Source organism: Dendrobates tinctorius, unplaced genomic scaffold, assembly GCF_039654945.1.
Source record: "Dendrobates tinctorius isolate UK_male_01 unplaced genomic scaffold, ASM3965494v1 ptg000211l, whole genome shotgun sequence".
Taxonomy (NCBI): Eukaryota; Metazoa; Chordata; class Amphibia; order Anura; family Dendrobatidae; genus Dendrobates; species Dendrobates tinctorius.
This window is the reverse complement of record NW_027361878.1, coordinates 17,597,121-17,614,077: the sequence shown is the minus strand read 5'-3', so window position 1 is coordinate 17,614,077 and position 16,957 is coordinate 17,597,121. Positions and strand designations below refer to the sequence as shown.

Here is a 16,957-nt window from a genome sequence, read left to right as displayed (position 1 = left end):
TGTCATGGTATGCCTAGGTTACTTTAGGCTAAAACCCCGGGGCCCCTGCGGTGTCCCTCAGACTAGGGAAAACCTTGTCTGTCCCTCAACCCAGGGTTTACACTGAAGGTGTGCCTGCCTGGGCCTCCACCCTGTCCCTGTCTCCTGTCCAGCCCTAAGCTGAACCCACCACCCTCCACCCAGTGAGGGGACCAGACACCAGACCCCACAAATACGTATGGACAGGGGTAAAAGAAACACCACACCGTTTATACACAAGGGAATACAATAATGTGCAAGGGCAACCAAATATATATATATAACAGATAGGAGAAAGAACAACTGAGAAATATACTGCACCAGATATCAGACGCTCCAAAGCCACCACTGCTGACCGGTATTGCTAGCACTAGGCAAAAGCTATAGTCGGCGACGCCCATAGTCAGGAAGGACTATTTAAAGACCAAGGGCGTGGCCAAGCCCTCAGCCAGCATGACAACCTGGTTAACCCTATCCCGACTGGAACAGAATACCCAACAAAGTCCCTGAGCATACTGTAGTGGAATAGAGTATTACCGCTGTCTGCCGGACACCCTGGTGTGAACAGTGTCCGACATGACAGTACCCCGCCTTCTACGAGGGACCTCCGAAACCTCACCATGTCGAGGACCTGGCTTGTCCGGATGGCGACGATGGAACATAGTAACCAGTCGATCAGCATGAATGTCTGAGGCCAGCACCCATGTCCTCTCCTCAGGACCATAGCCACGCCAGTGGACCAGGTACTGTAGAGTGCGACGCACAACCCTAGAGTCCACCACTTTGGACACCTCAAATTCTAACGCGCCATCCACCAAGACGGGAGGTGGTGGCCCGGGAGAAGTATCCACCAAACCCACGACCTTTTTTAGCAATGCTTTGTGAAACACATTATGAATCTTATACACAGCCGGCAACTCCAAACGAAATGCCACGGGGTTGATCACTGCGGAGATCCTAAATGGGCCAATGAACCTGGGACCCAACTTAAGTGACGGTATCTTGAGCTTGATGTTCCTTGTAGATAACCACACCCAATCACCCACACACAGGTCCGGACCTGGCACACGTCTGCAGTCAGCCACCCGTTTGTACCTGGAACCCACCTTCAACAAGCGCTGCTTGACTCTCCTCCAAACAGACGACAATTGAGCTCCCAACTGGTCCTCCTCAGGGACGCCAACCGAGCACCCCTGACGCAAGGTACAAAATTGAGGATGTTGACCATACACACACAAAAAAAGGAGATTCCCCAGACGATTCCAGGCAATGGTTGTTTATTGCGAATTCTGCCAGAGGAAGAAACGCTGACCACTCTTCCTGATTGTCGGAAACAAAGCAGCGCAAGTATTGCTCCAGGTTTTGGTTCATCCACTCAGTCTGCCCATTCGACTGAGGGTGGAAAGCCGATGAATGAGATAATTTGATCCCAAGGCGAGAACAAAAAGCTCTCCAAAACTTTGCCACAAACTGCGTACCTCGATCAGACACAATGTCAGACGGGACACCATGAAGTCTGACCACCTCGCGAATAAATATCTGAGCAAGAGTCTTAGCATTGGGCAAAGATGGTAAAGCAACGAAATGTGACATTTTGGAGAACCTATCAACAATTACCAAAATGACCGAGTTCCCCGCCGAGGCGGGCAAGTCTGTAATAAAATCCATGGAAATCTCAGTCCACGGCTTACTGGGCACCCCGAGAGGCTGCAACCTACCAGCGGGACGAAGAACGAGGAGTCTTGGCCCGTGCGCACGTGGTACAGGCAGACACATATGAGGCCACATCCTGCCGGATTTTAGGCCACCAAAAACGACACGATACTAGTTCCCGAGTGCTCGTAACCCCTGGATGACCTGCCAGTACCGTGTCGTGATGTTCGCCTAACACTCTTGAGCGTAGACATAGTGGCACAAAAGATTTATTCGCAGGCAACCCCAGCGGTACCTCCTCCTGAGCCTCCGCAATCTCTGCCTCAATTTCTGTCGTGATGGCAGATACCACCACACCCTTTTGGAGAATAGGCACCGGCTCTTCACATAACTCTCCACCAGGAAAACACCTGGATAAAGCGTCTGCCTTAATATTCTTCGAACCAGGTCGATAGGTAACAATGAAGTTGAACCGGGTGAAGAATAATGCCCAGCGAGCTTGTCTGGAGGACAGGCGCTTAGCAGATTCTAAATAAAGCAAATTCTTATAGTCGGTTATCACAGTAATCTGATGAACAGCCCCCTCCAAGAAGTGTCGCCACTCCTCAAATGCCAATTTGATGGCCAACAATTCCCTGTTGCCAATATCATAATTACGCTCCGCAGGCGACAGCTTCTTGGAGAAGTAGGCACACGGATGCAACTTGGCCCAAGATGGGCCCTGAGACAGTACAGCCCCCACTCCAACCTCCGACGCATCCACCTCCACGACAAACGGTAAGGAGACATCGGGCTGCACCAGAATGGGCGCTGAGGCAAAACTATTCTTGAGGAATTCAAATGCCTGTACCGCAGGCTCAGACCAGTCAGAAAAGTCAGTACCCTTCTTAGTCATGTCAGTAAGTGGTTTGGCAATCATAGAGAAATTCTTAATAAATTTCCTATAGTAATTGGAGAAGCCAAGAAATCGCTGAAGCGCCTTAAGATTATCAGGCCGATCCCAATGTAGTACCACCTGCACCTTTGCGGTGTCCATCTTAAACCCTGAGGCGGAGATTATATAACCCAAGAAGGGTAGCTCCTGTACGACAAACACACATTTTTCAAGCTTGACATAGAGCCTGTTCTCTCTGAGCAACTGCAGGACCTGTCTAACATGCTCTATATGTGTATCATGGTCACGAGAGAAAATGAGGATGTCATCTAGATAAATTATAACAAATCTCCCCAACAAATGAGAGAAGACATCATTTATGAAATGTTGAAAGACCGCCGGTGCCATAGTCAACCCAAACGGCATTACCAAACTCTCAAAGTGACCCTCAGGGGTATTGAATGCCGTCTTCCACTCATCCCCCTGACGGACTCTTATAAGATTGTACGCCCCCCTGAGGTCCAGTTTGGAGAACCACTTGGCACCAACCACTTGGTTGAACAAATCGGGTATAAGTGGCATAGGGTAAGGATCACGAACCGTAATCTGGTTGAGTTCTCTGAAATCCAGACACGGGCGTAAACCGCCATCCTTCTTTTTAACAAAGAAGAAGCCAGCAGCCAGAGGAGAAGAGGAAGGTCTAATATGCCCCTTGCTCAGACTATCTGCAATGTACTCCTTGAGAGCTAGCCTCTCGGGACCTGAGATATTAAACATTCTAGCTTTAGGTAACTTGGCCCCTGGTTTCAACCTAATAGCACAGTCATAGGGGCGATGCGGTGGTAGTTCTGAACAACCTTTTTCAGAAAATACATCCGCATAGTCCAGCAACGGCTCCGGGATACTGGGAGTCAAAGCGGAAATACATGTAGCCAGGCACCTCTCCTGACACTCCCTGCTCCACTGAATTATGTCCTGGGTCTTCCAATCAATAACTGGATTATGCATTGACAACCATGGAAAGCCCAGAACCATCTGAGCCGGTAAGTTACTAAGCACCTTACAAGTTACCCGCTCTGAGTGTAATACTCCAATGTGGAGTTGTATATCCAACCCACACTCTGTGATCTCCCCTTGAGACAACGGGGAAGCATTGATGGTAACCACCCGGATGGGGTTCGGCAATTTCTCCACCGGAAATCCCGCTGTATGCGCGAACTTCTCATCAATGAGATTGGCAGCTGAGCCACTATCAACAAACACTGTAATAGAGAGCATTTGCCCCCCAAGTGCTACCCTAGCAGGGAGCATACACTGGGAAACCATGACGGAGGATACACAAAGGCTCCGACTAGACTCCTCCAAACCCTCTGAGCCTATCAGTTTTCCGCCGGCACGCCCTTCTTAGGTACCAGGGGGCAAGCGTTAATAAAATGTCCTCCTTTGCCACAAAAAAAACAAACCCCCTGCCTTCTGTGCCAAGGACGTTTAGGCTTGTTACTCGGTGAATGTGCTATACCAGCGATCTGCATGGGTTCCACGGATTCACCCGAGGCAACCTCACCTGCAACTCCCCCACCTCCCGGAGGTAACGAAACCAGCGCCCCCTGACGGAGACGGCGGTCTATGCGTACTACAAGTGCCATCGCAGCCTCCAGAGAGGCGGGAGTCTCGTACATTAGGAGAGTCTGTTTAACCCTTCCAGAAACCCCATGCAAAAATTGACTTCTAAGCGCAGGGTCATTCCACTGCGTGTCCACCGCCCAGCGCCGGAATTCCGTGCAGTAATCCTCAGCTGGTCGCTCACCCTGTAGTAGTGAGCGTATCTTAGACTCTGCTAAGTTTAATCTATCCGGATCGTCATAGATCAAACCCAGAGCAGAGAAAAAAAAATCTACAGACTCAAATGCCGGTGAGTCAGAAGGGAGTGAAAAGGCCCAAGCCTGTGGATCACCACTCAGCAAAGAAATCACCAAGCCCACGCGTTGAGCCTCATTACCTGAGGAATGTGGACGCATACGGAAATACAATTTGCATGATTCACGAAAAACCGTGAACTTACCACGATCACCAGCAAATCGTTCAGGAAGGGGAAACTTGGGTTCAGCTGCCCTGGCTGCAGCCTCAGCAGGTACTGCAGGAGCTGACAGGCCTTGTTGCTGGACCGCCCCCCTAAGTTCAGTGACCTGTATGGATAGAGCCTCCAGCTGCTTGGTTAGGGAAAGTATAGGATCCATAGTAAGTAACCCCTATATTCCCTATCCGTTTTTGTTTTTTTTACTTTAGTATTTGGGCCGACTATAATGTCATGGTATGCCTAGGTTACTTTAGGCTAAAACCCCGGGGCCCCTGCGGTGTCCCTCAGACTAGGGAAAACCCTGTCTGTCCCTCAACCCAGGGTTTACACTGAAGGTGTGCCTGCCTGGGCCTCCACCCTGTCCCTGTCTCCTGTCCAGCCCTAAGCTGAACCCACCACCCTCCACCCAGTGAGGGGACCAGACACCAGACCCCACAAATACGTATGGACAGGGGTAAAAGAAACACCACACCGTTTATACACAAGGGAATACAATAATGTGCAAGGGCAACCAAATATATATATAACAGATAGGAGAAAGAACAACTGAGAAATATACTGCACCAGATATCAGACGCTCCAAAGCCACCACTGCTGACCGGTATTGCTAGCACTAGGCAAAAGCTATAGTCGGCGACGCCCATAGTCAGGAAGGACTATTTAAAGACCAAGGGCGTGGCCAAGCCCTCAGCCAGCATGACAACCTGGTTAACCCTATCCCGACTGGAACAGAATACCCAACAAAGTCCCTGAGCATACTGTAGTGGAATAGGGTATTACCGCTGTCTGCAGGACACCCTGGTGTGAACAGTGTCCGACATGACAGCATGTGGTGCGTAACACTTATGGTTAGGTCGCAGGTAGGGATGAGCGAGCATATTCGTGGGTATTCGGTACTCGGCGAGTAATGCGGTACTCGCGGTACTCAAAACATAGCGAGTATTTCACTACTCGCCTCGCTATTTGGTTCTCCCGCCCAGCAGTTGCCAATCACAGTAATGCCACACCCTTCTTGGTTGTGGTCGGCATTACTATGATTGGCTGGCCGCCCAGCGTCCTATGAGTCATCAATCATAGCCTGGCACTAAGTCCTGCCGTCGCCATTTTCTGCACATTGCATGCAGAACACAGCTAGTGTAAAGAGAGTGTGAGCAGCTGCTAGGGAGAGTTGTGTTTTTTGGTTCAAATAAGCCAGAAATCCTCTGAAACCCAAAAGCTCTTTTCACAGCTGAAAGTATAAGGTCAGGGACTGAGTAGTGACTGTTTTCCCAGCTTTTTTTAGGTCACATTTATCCCTGCAGGGCAGATTTTTTGTGCTGCTGCCGTGCTGCGTTCACAGAGAATAGCACACACGGTCCTGCACAACTAGCACGCAGGCAGCACCACTGTCTTGTGTGGTGTCTGGGGTGTGCATTCTTGCCTTAAACCTCAGGGCAGTTTTTTGTGCTGCTGCTGTGCTGTGTTCATGTAATCACAGCATATAATACGCACGCACGGTACTGTACAACTGACATGAAGGCAGCACCGCTCTCTTGTGTGGTGTCTGGGGTGCGTATTCTTGCCTTAAACCTCAGGGCAGTTTTTTGTGCTGCTGCCGTGCTGAGTTCACAGCGAAGAGCACGCACGGTACTGCACAACTGACACGCAGCCAGCATCGCTGTCTTGTGTGGTGACTGGGGTGCGTAATCTCACCTTAAACCTCAGGGCACTTTTTTCTGCTGCTGCGGTACAGTTTGTAAAACACAAAGCAGTACTAGGCTGTAGTGCTACCTTCCACAAAGCACTAACTGCTCCTTGTTCCCCAATATCTGCATCTGAACATCTGCAACTATGGCAGAAAAATACAAAATTCCTAAAAAGGCTGTTGTGAAGGGACAGGGACGTGGACGTGGGGTCGTTGGTACCCAACAAGGCACAGAGTCTGGTAGATTGAAGAAGGTTGATGCATCTAGTTTCCTGGTGAAATTTATCGGTCTGGAACATAAACGGGCCTGGAAGCCAGAAGAACAAGAGCAGATACTGTCTTGGATGGCTGATAAGGTCTCCACGAAATGTTGTAGCAGCACCCAATCATCCATCATGACAAAACAGTCTACTGTCCATACAGATAACGCTGGGTCATCCTATTATTGACCTGTTCCTAGTTCATCACCCAGTCAGGAGTCACAGGAAACATTTGACCCCAACCTTGGTCACTCCGAGGATCTGTTTGGTCCATTTTCTTTCGTTGCCTCTGGCCTCTCACCATGCGACATTGAAGAGGAACGTGAGGGGGTATCGTCTGTTGAAGATGGCCAAATATTTGAAACCCCACGTCCAGAAGAAAGCCACTTTCATCTACGTGATATATCAGGTGAAGAGGTGGAGGCTGATGGTGATGACACACAGTTGCCATCTGTCCAGTCGCCAATATCAACACTGAAGGAGGATGACATGGACGACGAGGTGGTCGATGATGAGACCACCGATCCGACCTGGGCTGTTGACGCGCATAGCCAGCACAGCAGCACAGAGGATGAAGGTGGATACGTAGCACCAACAAAGGCACCAAGGGCTACTGGTTTGAGCAAAGTGCGAAGTGTGTCAACTGTTGCCTAGAGCAATCCCTCTGTGCCTCAAGTCAAGGCAAGGGTGCGTTCAGCCGCTGTCTGCAATTTTTTTTCCGATAGTCCTGAACCAAATGTTGTCATCTGTAGCATCTGCCATAGGAAGCTGAGCAGAGGCCAGGGAAAATGCAACCAACGCACCACCAGTGTGCGGAAACACATGGCAGCCAAGCACCCTAGTCGGTGGGCTGAACAACAGGGTACCAAATCAGTGTCTGCGACTGCGGGTCAAACCACTGCCATGTCGCCTGTGATACAGCCTCACCAATCTGCTGGGAAGGAAGCAGGTGATCATCATACCTCTTGCTCACAAGCGGCAGTTGCACAGACACAGGCCACAACAAGCTCATCCACTTTTTTGTCCCAGGAAAGCGTCCAATAGTCCGTGCCCCAGATGTATGAAAGGAGGCGTAAATACCAAGCCACGCACCCACAAGCACAAATACTGAACGCGCACATTGCCAAATTGCTAGCCGTGGAGATGTTGCCGTTTAGGCTTGTGGGGACACAGTCTTTCCATGATCTTTTGGCTGTGGCTGCCCCACGATACTCGGTTCCCAGCCAGCACTATTTTTCCCGGTGTTCCGTCCCCGCGTTACACCAGCACATCTTAAACAATCTAAAGCGTGCTCTCACTAACGCCGTAACCGGGAACGTCCATCTTACAACAGGAATGGCCAGGGATGATACATCTCTGTCACGGCACACTGGCTGAACCTGGTGGAGGGTGGGACAAAGTCTCAATCTGGACCATCAACACATATCTTACCCACGCCACGAATAGCAGGCCGAACCTCAATCAGGGTTTCCGCCTCATCATATATGTCCAGTCTCCCCTCTTCCTCCTCCTCCGCCTCATCATCCTATGCTGAATTACCCTTCACATCACTCCCAAGTTGGGAGCTGTGCAGCAGTGCATCGGCAAAGCGGCAAAACGCTCTGCTGAAGCTGATCTGCTTAGGTGACACACCACACACTGCAGCAGAGCTTTGGCAAGGAATAAAACAACAGACCGATCAGTGGCTCTCCCCACTGCAACTCCAACCTGGTCTGGTTGTCTGTGACAATGGGCTCAACCTGGTGGCGGCTTTAAAGCTCGTCAAGCTGGTACACGTGCCATGCACGGCTCACATGCTGACCCTGGTGGTGCAGAAATTTATAAAAACATACCCTGACTTGCCGTACCTACTTGAGAAGGTGCCATTCCTCAACCGCTGTTGCCGGTCTTGCAGCGCTTCAAAAGCAATTTAATTTGCCAAACCACAAACTCATTTGCGACCTGCCAACACGGTGGAACTCAACATATCATATGTTGGCAAGGGTAAGTGAGCAGCAGAGGGCACTTTCTGAATACCAGCTTAAACATGCCCGGCACACTGAGACTAAGCCAAGACACTTAACAACTGTCAAGTGGGTGTGGATCGCTGATATTTGTGATAACTTTGAGTACTGCACCAAGCTTGTGAGTGGTGATCAGGCTATTATCAGCGTAACCATCCCTATGCGATGTCTGCTGAAAAAAATCGCTGCAGAATAAAAAAATGGAATCTTTGCGTGCCCAGTAGCTGGGTATGGAGCAATATTTCACAATGGGTGATCCTACCCAGCCCAGCCAATATCATCAGGTAACATTGGGGGATGAAGAAGATGATGAAAATGAGGAGGAAGAGGACTTCTTTTTCAGTGGTACCGTGGGGAAACGTCATGCTACAGAGTGGAATCCAAACCCCAGCTTCATATCTGTCCAGCATGGGTGGGCTGAAGAGGAGGAGGTGGAGGAGGAGAGTCAGTGTGAGGAGAGGATGGGTATTATTCCTCCTTCAGGGGTCACAGAAAATTTGCCTCTATGCTGCTGGGCACACATGGCACACTTCATATCTGACTGTCTGTGCCAAGACCCTCGCGTAATCCACATTTTCAATAGCAACCTATACTAGTTGGCCACCTTTCTAGACCCACGGTACAAGGACAAATTTCCTACCCTACTGTTGCAGTCACCAAGGGGTTTCACAATGGAATCCTTCAAGAAGGCTGTTGTCGATAGTTTGATGGCAAGAGCACCCTCAGACACCACTGCTAGCAGAGCTATCAGCTCTGTGGAACAGCATGCATAAATGGGGAGAGAGACACCAAGCATGTCCAAAAGAGGTGGTGGTAAAATGTCCACAAACTGGGCCATCTTCAATAAACCGGCTCATCACCAAGGACAAGCTGGAACAGTAGCAATGTCAAGGAGGGAGAAGTTGAACAAGATGGTCAACGACTATCTAAGTGACCATACCTGCATCCATCCTGACGCTTCTGTACCATTTAATTACTGGGTATCCAAGCTGCATAGTTGACCCGACCTCTCCTTCTATGCCTTGGAGGTGCTGGCCTGCCCTGCTGCTAGTGTGATGTCAGAGCGTGCTTTCAGTGCCGCTGGGGCAATCATCACAGATACACGCACACAGTTGACTACAGAGAATGCAGACAGGCTGACTCTGATAAAATTTAACAAGGACAGGATTTCGCAACAATATTTAAGCCCTCCAGATGACAGTATCCCAACCTAAAGTCACCCAACAAGTTTTTTTTTTAAATTGGTTATCACATCCATCCCATTCCCTTCCCATACAAGCCCCTTTTCTTCTTCTGACACATGTTTTCAAAACCTGCTTCTGACACATGTACCTCATGGTCAATAAGCTAAAAACAATGTTACGTTAATTAATATTTCCCATCGGAGGCACTTGTGATGAGAGTGAGACCCTGCTTTCTTCATCAACCATGCTATCATGCCCCTTTGGCTAATTTTTGGAGACACTATTGCTATGCTTGGACACTGAGCACGGCCACCTCTATGCTAGTAGTCCTGGCTTTATCATAATGGTTTGGCCCTTCAGACCTGCCTTGCTTCCTTCATCAACCATGATACAGCCCCTAGGGCTAATGTTTTGAAGACACTAAATCTATGCCTACACATTGGGCAGTGACACAACAAGGACAGTGGTCCAAGCTTTATAATTGTGAATCCCTTGTGATGATGATGATGGGTGGCTTCTTCCTGCGTTAACCATAACACAGCCCCTACCCCTAGGGCAGATTGCTCTCCTTAAGGTACTGTCACACTTAGCGATGTACCAGCGATCCCGACCAGCGATATGACGCGGTCAGGATCGCTGGTACATCGCTAAGTGGTCGCTAGTGAGCTGCCACACAGGCAGATCTCACCAGCGACATCGCTGGGGACGGGGGTCCCGCCCGGCTCCACGCTCGTCGCTCGTCTCTCCACAGGAAGCTCCGCAGGAAGCTGACGACGAGAAACAGTCCTGGACGTTCTCGCGCGATCAGCGATAACCAGCGGGGGAGCGGGTCGTTGGTAAGTATCAGACACAGCGATATCGCTAGCAATATCGCTATAACGTCACAAGTTAAAGCGATATTGCTAGCGATATCGCTTAGTGTGACAGTACCTTTACACCACTTACACACTTAGCTGTCAGTAGATTGCCTCCAGCATCACTCGCTCTTACGGTACTTCTGATATATCACTGGCACTGCGTAAGTGGCTTACGAGTCCCGCTCTTCCGGCAAAAAAACAAAGGACTTAAAATAGTGTTTGTACATTCTAGTGAAGCAGTGGTGTAAAAACAATCATGCAGCCCCTGAGCAGGTGCCCCCATGTTATATACATTTGTTTACAGCATACATTTTTTAACATTTACACATTTTTTAGAGTTTTCCTCAGCCCCCAGACCGCTTTGAAGGGTCCAGCAGACAATTACTCGCATTTTCCATTGACTATCATTGGACTCGCTATCCATTCCGAATACCCGAGTATTAGGGTATACTCTGTACGAGTATAGTGAGCCCGAATTCTTCAGTACTCGCTCATCCCTAGTCCCAGGCCTTTGCTGTCTCCGGTTCTTCAACTTTAGGATCCGCTACACACATTAAGGAACATCAAGTTCATCCTATAATAAAGAAATTTGCTTAACTTTCCATTTTCATCATATTGAAACATGCAGTATTGGGCACAAACTTTTCTGTTTTCAAAGTCCATAGCACAGTACGTTCTGATGTCCGCTTTCCCCTTCCTGTCTGCCATCTCTGCTCCTGGGATACTCCTTCCTGCTCTGACCTCCCATGATTCCCATTCCAGCTCCCTTATGCAATTCCCTGTCTGTCTTCCTATGAAGATTTTGAGGCACGCTTCTCAGTGCCTTAGTTGGACCGTAGGCCCCGGACGTTCCAGGAATATCCGCTCCAAGTTTAAGGCTGACTTTCTCTTGCTGCTAAACAGCGTATGCTCCTCGTACCCTCAGATCTCAAACTACAGCTCTCTCTCCATCTAATTTCTTATTCTCTATGCACTAACCAGAAAGTGTTCCCCTTGTTAACGGACACTACCCCTCTCACACTGGGGCTGTTCCTAAACACATTAACTGTTTCTATCCTAAACTTCTCTACTTCCAGAACTTATTGTGCTCACCACTTCACTATTCCCAATCTTATCTTACAGCTAAATCTTAACCTTTATCCTATGTACTAATCTTATCCTTTCCCTATACATTTATCAGAGCACATTGAGTCATCCACATATTATAGCAATACATTAACTATACACATTGGTGCCTCTAAGGTTCTATGTAATATAAAACACTTTTTATACACAGCTTATAACAATTTTTCCAATTAAATCTAATCTAATCACTCTCTTTTATGTGGTCGCATTGCGACACTATGCTGCTAATTACGTGACTATGTGATGACAGACCAGGGGGTGTGTATTATTGTGAACGATGTATGTGTGCCAACAGGATCTGCAGGATTATTAATGAGTGAGATCAGGTCATGCGGTATTACTGACCCGGTTTTTAAATGAAGGATTTGAGCTTGATCTCTTCCACACCATTCTGACAGAACGCAGGGTTGGTACGGGGGGGCCGGACAATTAGCCATTGGTTTTGTATGATGAGTGCAAATGACCTCCCCTGAAGAAGTATTACAGGAGAAACGCATCGGCAGGGCTACATAAAGGTAAGGCCAGCTGAGGGCAAGCTGTGGACTGTAAGGACGGGAGTCATGGGGCACATAGGGCAACTGTATTACCTATAGGACATACTACATCTAATGCTCCTGACTCTGCTCATTCCAGATCTGAGGAGGATTTGCTCCATGGTTTATCAGATGAAGTATTTTCTACTTACCCTGTGAGGAACCTACATCAGGTAAGAGCTTTCCATATTTTCTGTCATCCGTTTTCAGGAGACATAATTGATTTCTCATTGTTTTATATGCACCATTTTGACCACATATATGATGTATTCTCATATATAGGTACATGTATGTTTTTTCATGTCTGAATCTCTCACAGACAGATTGTCCACCACTTTGGCTGTCTGATCATTTATATATATATATATATATATATATATATATATATATATATACACATGGGAAAACAAATGTGTTTTCAATTTAAGGTTGTACTACCGTAGTTGTGTTATTAACTTATTCACGCCCAGCCCATTTTAAATTTTGCGTTTCTGTTATTTGCTCCCCTTCTTTCCAGAGCCATAACTTTTTTATTTTTCCGTAAATATGGCCATGTGGGGGCCTGTTTTTTGTGGAGCGAGTTGTACTTTTGACCACACCAAATAGTGTACAGGAAAATGGGAAAAAAATTCCAAATGTGGAGAAACTGCAAAAAAAAGTGCAATTCCACAATTGTTTTTTGGGTGTTTTTCTTTTACCATGTTCACGAAATGCTAAAACTCACCTGCCATTATGATTCCTCAGGTCATTACAAGTCCATAGACACCAAACATATATAGATTCTTTATTTAAGTGGTGAAAAAAAATCCAAATGTGTTAAAAAAAAATCATCATCTTCTGAGACCCGTAGCGTCTCCATTTTGATCTGGGGCTGGATGAGGGCTTATTTTTTGCATGCTGATCTGACATTTTTATTGATACCGTGTTGATGTAGATATGATCTCTTGCTGACCAGTTATGGGATTTTAATGCAATGCTGTGGTGACCAAAGAATTTCTGGACCCTGGGCGGCGCTCATAGCAATCCCACTATGACAACCACAGGGGTCTGCTCAAGACCCCGAGTTGTCATACCAACCCATCGGTGACCCACGGTCATGTTACACAGGTGCCTATGGCCAGTATTAGTGACGCTCTTTCGGCGCAATCGTGTTAAATGCCTCTGTCAGAGATTGACAGCGGATTTTATCTTAACAGCCGCAGGTGGATTGCGATTCCACCCGCGGCTGTTAAGGGCACATGTCAGCTGTTTAAATCAGCTGACATGTGCCTGAAAAGATGTAGTCTCAGCGCCAGAGTCCACATTAAAGGGGGAGACCCGACATGTACAGGACATGTACGGCGCATATTGTGAAGGGGTTAAAAGTAACATTTTATTATACTCACCTTGCTGCATTATATCCATGTAATCATAACAATCCATACAATAAATTAAACACATTATTTATGGTGCTTGGTAAATGGTATGAGTATTGTGTAAATGCTTGCGGGTAAGGGTGAAGTTAGAGGTGCATCAATTACGTGTTCTTTGTGTCTGATGAGTAATGAGACAAAAATACCTGAGAGATTGGGCACAAGTCCAGACCTTGACAACTGCAGAGACTCGTGACAGTGGGCTGTGGAAGATTGCATCCTGAAGAAAGGTGGAGTACCTCTTGCTGCCAAGTGACACGTCCCACATGCACACAATGCTTATATACAAATTAGAACAGAATGCATTATCACTGCATCATAATCGGTCCTCTAATAAAGTCATAAAGGGACCAAGGAAATTTCCAACTTGAAACACTCACTGAATAGTAGTATACAGAACAACAAAGTGTAAGCCCAAAAAGAAAATAAATATAGATAAAAAAAATCAATATTTTATTCAGATGTAAACAGTATCACACAAAATTTCATATAAACAATCGATACAGGATTCAATTAAGGGGAAGGAACAAACAAACAAGTATGTAAACTGGGCCTTAGGTAAACGTATAGAGGTGGGGAGGTGGCAACAATAATAAATCTAGAATGGATACACAATAATTGCAGCCTAAAGTGCAAGTGTCCAAATGTGAACAAGTAATATTAGCCTATTGAAGTCAATAGTAAAGTGCAGGCAAAAATAGTGAGATTTCCCACTACAACCCTGAATAGCTGCCTAACCTGCTGTAAATCAGCATTGAGTGTCCAAAAAAATAAAATAAGGTAACAAAAATCCACTTTTACCCATAGTCCCTCTCTAAGGGTCCCAGAACACACAGCCCCAACGCGCGTTTCACGTTGGCTTCCTCGGGGCCAGGACCAGATGTTTCACAGTTCAATGAGGGAGACAACCAGTCAAAAATAAACTCTTTACTGAAGGATAACTTTATAGGGAATATATACAAGATATAGAAGGGTACACAGTATAATGAACTTTCCTTTACAACTTGAAGCATTTTCCACACAGTAGCCTTCCTCAGTAGTATACTCCAGGTTTCTTTATGTCCACTGTTTCTCCCTACTTTGCCACAACCAAGCTTTAATGCTAGAGTCCTGATCATCTAGTGTTTCCCATTTGTTCTGTGGTTCTGCACCCTCTGCATCCTCAACTTCTGGCGCCCTGGAACTCCCACTTGGGACCCTTCGTTAGTTCCACATACAGATACTAATTCCTGTTTAAACCCATTACCTTTCAGCGTTATCATTCTGGGTCGCATGGCTAGCCATTATCTCCGTCTCAGGAGGTCCACTCTGTTTCTCGGTTACTTATATTCAGGATCTTGCTTACCCTTTTCTTCGATGTCCTCTCATTTAGGGTCACCCTTGAATGCTGCACTGTACACTTTGGACCTTTACGTCAACTCACTTTGCACTTCAGATGCTATCTTTCTTCCTAGCAGGATACAGTAACTTTCCCTAACAATAGCCCCTCCCACTGTGGACTAGTCCCAACTACTAACTCTAACTGTTCCTAGAGTCAAACTATGCATATTACACTATTCATGTTACAATACTGAGTTAGAGACACACCTGTGGATGTATTTTAATGCACACCTGAAACACACTGCTTCTTTGTGTACCATCATGGAAAAGTATAAAGAAATCAGCCAAGATATCAGGAAGAGAATTGTGGACTTGCACAAATCTGGCTCATCATTGGGTACAATTTTAAGATACCTGAAGGTGCCTCGCTCATCTTACAAACAATTATATGCAAGTACAAACAAGATGGGAATGTTCAGCCATCATACCGCTCAGGAAGGAGACTGGTTCTGTGTCCCAGTGATGAATGTGCTTTGGCCCGTCATGTGCATATCAACCCAAGGACAAAAGCAAAAGACCTTGTGAAGATGACGGTGGAAGCTGGTAAGATTGTGTCAATATCCACAGTGAAACGAGTACTGTATCAACATGGGCTGGAAGGCCACTCTGGAAGGAAGGAGCCATTACTCCAAAAGAAACATAAGAAAGCCAGATTAATTACCTTAATTTTTGGAGACATGTCCTATGGTCTGATGAAACTAAAATTGAACTTTTTGGGTATAATGACCATCGTTACATTTAGAGGAAGAAGTGAGAAGCTTAGATGCCTAAGAACACCATCCCAACTGTGAAATATGGGGGTGGGGCGGGGTGGCAGCAACATGTTGTGGGGTTGTTTTACTGCAGGAGGGAGTGGTGCACTTCACAAAATAGATAGCATCATGAGAAAGAAGATTATGTAACATCTCAAGATATCAACTAGGAAGTTAAAGCTCGGGCAGAAAGGGGTCTTCCAAATGGACAATGACAAGCATACTGCCAAAATGGTAACAAAGTGGCTTAAGGATAACAAAGTCAATGTTTTGGAGTGGCCATCACAAAACCCTGATCTCAGTCCTACTGAAAATTTATGGGCAAAGCTGAAAAGGCCGGTGCAAGCAAGGCGACCTACAAACCTGGATTAGTTACACCAGTTTTGTCAGGAGGAATGGATCCAAATTCCGACTTCCATCTTGTGGAAGGATATCCCAAACGTTTGACCCAAGTCATTCAGATTAAGGGCAGTGGTACCAAATACTAATGAAATGTATGTAAACTCTTGACTTTGCAGTAAGTAATAAAAATGCTTTAAAACATTCTCTCTCTCTCATTATTCTGGCATTTGGCAAATAGTAATAATTATGGTAATCCTAATTGACCTAAAATGGGAAAGGTTTATTCTGATTTCATGTCAGATATTGAGAAAAACATGCAGATGTGTCATTTTATATAGTGTATGAAAGCTTCTGGTTTCAAATGTGTCACCATCACAATAAAGCATGACCCTATACACACTACACTTTACATTATACACCACATAACAGTATTTCCAAAAAGGACACAATTCACATGGCATAATATTTACAATAATGTTGTCTTCTGGGAAAGGAATGCGACAGCAACAGTCCACCTACTTACACTTGTCGACCACTTAAAGTGATAGTAACCACTATGGTACCTCAATGTGAGAGACAAAAATGTTCTTGTTTATACTTTACACCAAAACGTGTCTGTGACACTCCGGCAGGGCACAGAGCCCCTTTTCTATACATTAATTTAAGGACTGATAATCAGTAGAATATTAGCACTCAATCCATTTTTGTATCTTTGAAATACTTTGCATAGTAAGCCAGTGAGCAAAAAGATGTTTAACGCGTAGAATCCTGTGTTCTATTGTATCTTTCACAACTACTTTGTT

At 46.4% G+C, this 16,957-nt stretch overlaps 1 protein-coding gene across 4 annotated transcripts in view; it reads left to right on the top strand.

Moving 5' to 3' along the window:
* The first annotated feature begins 12,061 nt into the window (after nucleotides 1-12,061).
* The window catches only part of LOC141058320 (solute carrier family 22 member 6-A-like), a 151,106-nt gene continuing 146,210 nt past the window's right edge, over nucleotides 12,062-16,957 (top strand). For all 4 annotated transcript variants that reach the window (XM_073554530.1, XM_073554525.1, XM_073554526.1 and 1 more), the window contains exons 1-2: nucleotides 12,062-12,250; nucleotides 12,369-12,441. The gene's annotated coding sequence lies outside the window, so the exon portion shown is untranslated. The remainder of the gene's footprint in view (nucleotides 12,251-12,368; nucleotides 12,442-16,957) is intronic.